Genomic DNA, 6,000 nt, shown 5'->3' with positions numbered 1-6,000 from the left:
TTTTTGTTTTTCTAAATTGTGTTTCACTTGTGTTAGTTTTGTTGTGTTTCAGGATCGCATTACTACGAATCATGGCCATGTGCAACCAAAAAGTAATAGAAATGATCCAGCCTCAAAATAATAAAAATGTGATTGTTGAAGATAAAGTCGCAAGGGGTGATAACAATCAAAATGTGTGTGAGAGAAAGAATTATAACATAGAGATATGTAGTATTCATATTATTCTCTCCCTCTTGATAATATTATATTTTTATCACATTGTTCTATGGTTCTATGCTTTTTTGTTGCATATTTATTCTATGTTTATGCTTATGTTGCACGCTTCTATGTTTATGTTTTTTATTATACGTTTAGGTCTTCCATCTATCTTGTGCAGCCTCTTGCTTGAGTTCACTTTCATAAGTGGTGAAAAAGTCTGCTGAAATTCCTAGCGATTTGCCATATAAAGAGTAAAAGTTTTTAAGGTCCATGTTCATATAATCAAGCACACAAAGTAACAGGTGCTTCGGCGCATAAACATGGAGCATGATTGTAGGTCGAGTGGACAACACCAATAGTTGCTTCTAAAGGGGGTTGCAAGGTCCCTGCTTGCGGCTGCAGTAGTATAAGCCCTGATCGGGCAGTAGTTCCATCCGGACGGAGCTGTAGTAGTGGACGATCGCGGTTTGGTGGGGCATGATGCTGACTGAGTAGACTGGATCGCCGTTCACACCAAGGTTACAGAAGCCATCGTCCCCGGAGACCCTCAAGAGATTGGGGTCCTGCACCATTTCCTGCGTCCAGCCGGGACACCGGAAGACCACGTCCGTCACCCTGCACCCACAGTCGTTGTGTATGTGGGCGCTTCGTACATTGCCGTGGACGCCGTCCGACACGAACTGTCTCACGTGCATGTTCTTGTCCTCGCTGCAGCAGGCTGCGCACGCACAAACATGTTCGGCTTTAGATAATTCTAGAAAGCAAGGTTTATATGAGCTCTGCACACGTGCATGCAGATCAAGGGAGAGCGTACATGAATATAATTGACGCAAGAATTAACAATGCTTACCTGAAGCGCCCCCTACGACCAGACAAAACCAGAAAAATGTAACGAAAGCAATTCGCTCGATTCACGTTGATTGTGACTCGCGGCTGCTGTACTCGCGTGCTTGCAGCTTTTTTTGGCTGCGATGGATTTGGGATGAATCTATAATTGTGCCAATGGCGGAATGAGCTCCGCATGACACCGTGTTATATACGCAGTCGGCTCCCAGAGCGTATCGTCGGCGAGCATAAATGTTGTCATTCACAATTACAATTCACGGCTATGCTTGCTACTAATACGCGGCTATAGCCGTATATACAGCCACGTGCATAGCTGCAAGTATAGCCGTGTACTCGAAAAAAAAATCCAAACATTCCACATAGCATTCCCGAGATGTGAAAATGTTCCAACATCACGGAAGAAGAAGAAGCAGACAATGTATTGTCATACATATGATACCAATAAATGAGAGTTTTGTTTTTTGCCATATATGGATTCAAGTGTCATTTTGCCACAATGTTTTGTTTTTCCAAGTGTCATTTAATGTCAAAATTGTGGATTATCAAAAAGTGAGGGAGATTTTCAAGTATTGTAGAATGGAGTTTTTTAGACAAAAAAAATGTGGGCCAAAAGGGTGCAAAAATGCCCTGCGTGAGGTGCCCGGACTAGGTGTTTTTGCACCCTTCTCGCCCGTGTGAAAAGCCTCCTAAAATTAGGGTTTCTTGTAACGATGATGTTTTTTTGAGCTCTATATAAGGAGATTTTCCTCTTTGGGCCATTTCATACATTTCGAGAGTATACATCCTCTTTGGGGCATGTCATATATTTGAGGCCATGGTGTGCACTAAGCATATTGTGAAGAAAGTCACAGAAGAGGAGATAAGAAGGAGGGAAGCAGCTTGCCAAGGACATCGTAGAGGAATTTAATGCCACCATAAGTAAACAGAAAAGGAGGGTGCTTGTTGATTATGACGACACCAACAGCATCAGTGATAGTGAGTCCGATTCAGAGAGGACTGAGTCGGAGGACAATAGGTCGATGGGGGAGCACACATGGGCTCGCATGGAGATTCCAGCACACCCGGCAATAGCCTTGAAGACTCTGCCTAGAGGTCATACCCCTCCTAGATAGCCAGAGGCCACCAGAACTCCCAAAGAGCACGAACAACTAGAGTCACCTTTGCAACACCGCCACCGTAAGAGCAAGTTTTTCAAGCCCACTGCACGCATGGCCCACCTCTCCCAAGCTCTTCCGCGTGGTCTAGGATTTGAAACGTGCTTTGACTTCAGAGTATTCCAGGAGATACATCATTACCACAAGTCGACGGAGCTACTAATCTGAAGGGTGCCATTGACATGTAAAGAAATTCTATGGGATTACAAGATGGAATGTTGCATGTAGTCTATTGTCCTGGAAGCATTGCAGGAGGTGGGAGGCCTACTTGGTCACTTTTTTTGAAAACACTAACCTCTGTGCAATTCATGCTAAGAGAGTGACCATCATGATGAAGGACATGCAGTTGGCAAGACGAATTCGTAGAGAAAAAGGGTCGCAAAAATAGACCATCTGACGTTTAATGTAATTTGCCTATCAAGTACAAATGTAATATTTCAGCAATTGTCAATTTAATATAACTTTTTTGTCTTTGTTTCATAGTCTACGATTGAGTGTTTGATGTGATGAATGTCTTCTATACTCGGTCTATGAATTTACGCTACACTCGATTGATGAATTTATGCCGTGGGCCAGTCTATGAGTTTACACTATACTCGATTGATAAATTTGTGCGATTTTTGGTCTATGAGTTCAGTACATTCATTTAAATGGAAGAGCAACGTATGCAGAAGATGAGCCAAAAGGGTGCAAAAGAGGCCTTGCGGCGGGAGGCTTGCAGAGGGCATTTTCGCACCCCTCTGGCCCCTTTGGATTTGATGTTTTGTGTAATGTTTGTGGATTTTTTAATGCATATCAATGCTATAATATGTGTCCAAAGATCGCGATACTACGTTTACTAGAGCAAGAAGACCTATCAAAATGTTGGGCCAAAAGGGTGCAAAAAAGGCCTGTGTGGGGGGGACCCGTAGAAGGCATTTTTCATACCTGTCTTGCCCCTTTGGATTTTGATGTTTTGTGCAATTCGAACACATGAAGAAGCTCATAGAGAACATAAAAATGTTAACCATATAAAAACTCCACAAAAGATGAATTAAAATTTGAAAGATCACATTTTTATACGTTGCAATATAGTTCGACAACGATTCATAAAGATTGCAACAAAACAATTTGAAAGAGATTGTTTGCATAAGAGTTTACATATGAGAGGGTGGGATTAATCCTACAAGGGCTGTCCGACGCATTTTGAAAGAGATCATTTACATAAGAGTTTATGTATGAGAGGGTGGGATTCATCTTAAAAGGGTTGTCCGAAGCATTTTAGCTATGGGTAGCTCCCCTGTTTAAATGGCTTCTACTATGTGCTTGGGCGTGTTTTGGCCTACGGATTCTACAATTCCTATTTGGGAGAACACTTTGCGTCTATAGTTGGTACCAAATGTAGTGATTACAAATAGAATTCTTAGCTAATATCACATAGCTAATTGATTTGCCTAAAATGGCCATGCACAACTACTTCGAAAACACTTTCAATGCAAAACGTGGGAAGGTGGTAGATGGGGTGAAGTCCTTATATTTATAAAAAAATCATCCATAGGGAAAAGGGGAATATAATGGTTCACGGTTGGGTATATAGGCCAATGGAACTACGCTTCACCCCACCTTGCATGGCCCTCTATCAACCTCCACCACAACCTCTTGCTTTTTATCTTCATCTTAGTCTACTTTGCATTCCAAATCAATCTTGGACATGGTCTCATCCATATCTGCCCTCTTTGGTCTCCCGCCACCCATCTCCCGGTACGACATGACCACAAGTTGGAGATTTTTCAGGGCAGTCTAAAACTCCTCCTCCTTAGTTATTACAAGAGCTTGTTCGGTGCTCGCTACCTCTAGTGCGATTGCCACTGTGTCCTCCACGTAATCTATCAATGGTAGGAGGTTATCCTCAAGGTTTCATGTACCCAAATCATCTATTAGGAATTTGTATTTCACCTTGAGCATGCTAAGGCACTCATCCATGTGAATCCCACAAGATTTTTTAATGTCATGTAAAAAGGGAAAGAGAACCCCCTAAACCACCACTGGACATAAAGTTTCGATTTTTATTTCTAGAATGGGGGAAGAGTCATCTTTATCTTCAACTGCCTTGCCGCTAGCACTAGCCTTGAAGTAGTGAGGGTTCTTGGGCAACCCCAGTGCACCCTCGTGGAAGTATTTTTGGACGAGCACTGATTCACTGGGACTAGTAGCAACTACCCTATTTTGCTCACCCTTCTCTGTGACAAATCCCCCAAGGCATAGCTGGGGGAGATCAACCTCACCTTCCTCCTCTCTTTCAGAAATGTGAAAGACAAAACATGCCAACAATGAGAGGAAGTGTTGGCCAATATCCCCTTTGTCGAGCTTGCAAACTTGTTGTTTTATGAAGTGACCTGAGAGTGCTACCATACCTTCAAATCCTTTAGCCATTTTTTGAAGGATTTTTTGTTGTGGGCTATGCACTCGAGTAATTTACATGGCACCCAGAAGCCATCATAATCCCGTAATGCCAGTGAGTGTGCCCTCAAGTAGGTCTCCTAGTAGGTTAGTGTGTCAACAAATAGATCTGAGTGAAGTTGGATGGTGGAGGTCCAGTCAACCACATGAGTGAACGTAGCGTGCACATGCATGGGCTTAGGGAAGTCACTCCCACACGTAGAAAGTCCGTGAATTGCTCTAGGGGCATCATGATGAGGACGGTTGTTTAGGTGCTTTGGTGCTCTGGAGAGTGCAAAGAAAAAAATGACACATGAAAGGGGCCTTGGGTATTTATAGAAGGTTTGTTTCCTATCACACAGGACTAGAAAAAATGCAGAACTATATTTTCCAAAATTGCATTAGTTGAAAAGTAGGTTGAGCGAGACCAAGTACACAAAAACACCAAGTATGAAAATAAACCAACCATACCACAAAACCATAATTGCAATAAACTAAAATGCCTATTTAACAAACCAAAGTACCGTAGAAATTAAATATATTTGTAAAACACTATAACAGAGTGAGATTATAGAACAACTCCAAAATGGAGTGAGATTACGAAACATCTGCCCAAAATGGAGTGAGCTTACAAAATGGACACTTCTAGGATAGGTCCCTTGAGCCAAAATGACGCCATCCTACCCCCAATCCGAGGAAACCTTGGTTCTTGCTTCTAGCCACCTTCCAACCTATCCAAACACACCTCAATGTAAGTGAACCATGATAGTTATGAGAAAATACATTTGTTTAAAGAGAAAACAAGCGTTACCTTTCTGCCTTGCAATTTGAAGTAAGCAATGCTGATTCCCTCGTACCCCAAGATGTGTAGGTGATCTTATGAAAATTCAATAGGCTCCAGTGCTTCCTTGCTTAGACAATCTCTACCCCCACACTTGGTAAGCATATCAAGAGAGATATGGGCTCCGCAACCTCCTCTTGAGCTAGTAAGGGAATCCATGTTTAAGAGAAACAATATCCATAGACTTCGCCTCCTCTTCCTCCTATACTAACTCAATCCCTTCCTCAAGCTCTTCCTCCTCAAAAGGTAACTTATCTTCTTGGGGAATTTTATCTTGAATAGAACCTTCATCATACAGTAGTACTTCACCCCTTTCAGGAAGCTCTTTATAGAGGCAGTGCAAGTAGCAGAGGAATCCAAATGTCTCACACAACAACCTGCAGCAACTTAAGTGCAAAATACACCAAGTAGGCTTGTATAGGAAGATGGGATTTCCTGGTACTTCTTGTTGTATAGAAAATTGTTTGCTTTCTTGCTTCGTGCACAATCCAGCAAGTGCACATAAGCCTAATTGTTTAGCAGTAGCCTTCCTTTGGATACTAT

The sequence above is a fragment of the Cibotium barometz genome, chromosome 59 (assembly GCF_041138505.1).
Source record: "Cibotium barometz isolate CiBa-2024 chromosome 59, ASM4113850v1, whole genome shotgun sequence".
In the NCBI taxonomy this organism is placed as follows: domain Eukaryota; kingdom Viridiplantae; phylum Streptophyta; class Polypodiopsida; order Cyatheales; family Cibotiaceae; genus Cibotium; species Cibotium barometz.
The sequence above is the reverse complement of the archived record's forward strand: the minus strand, read 5'-3'. Positions refer to the sequence as shown.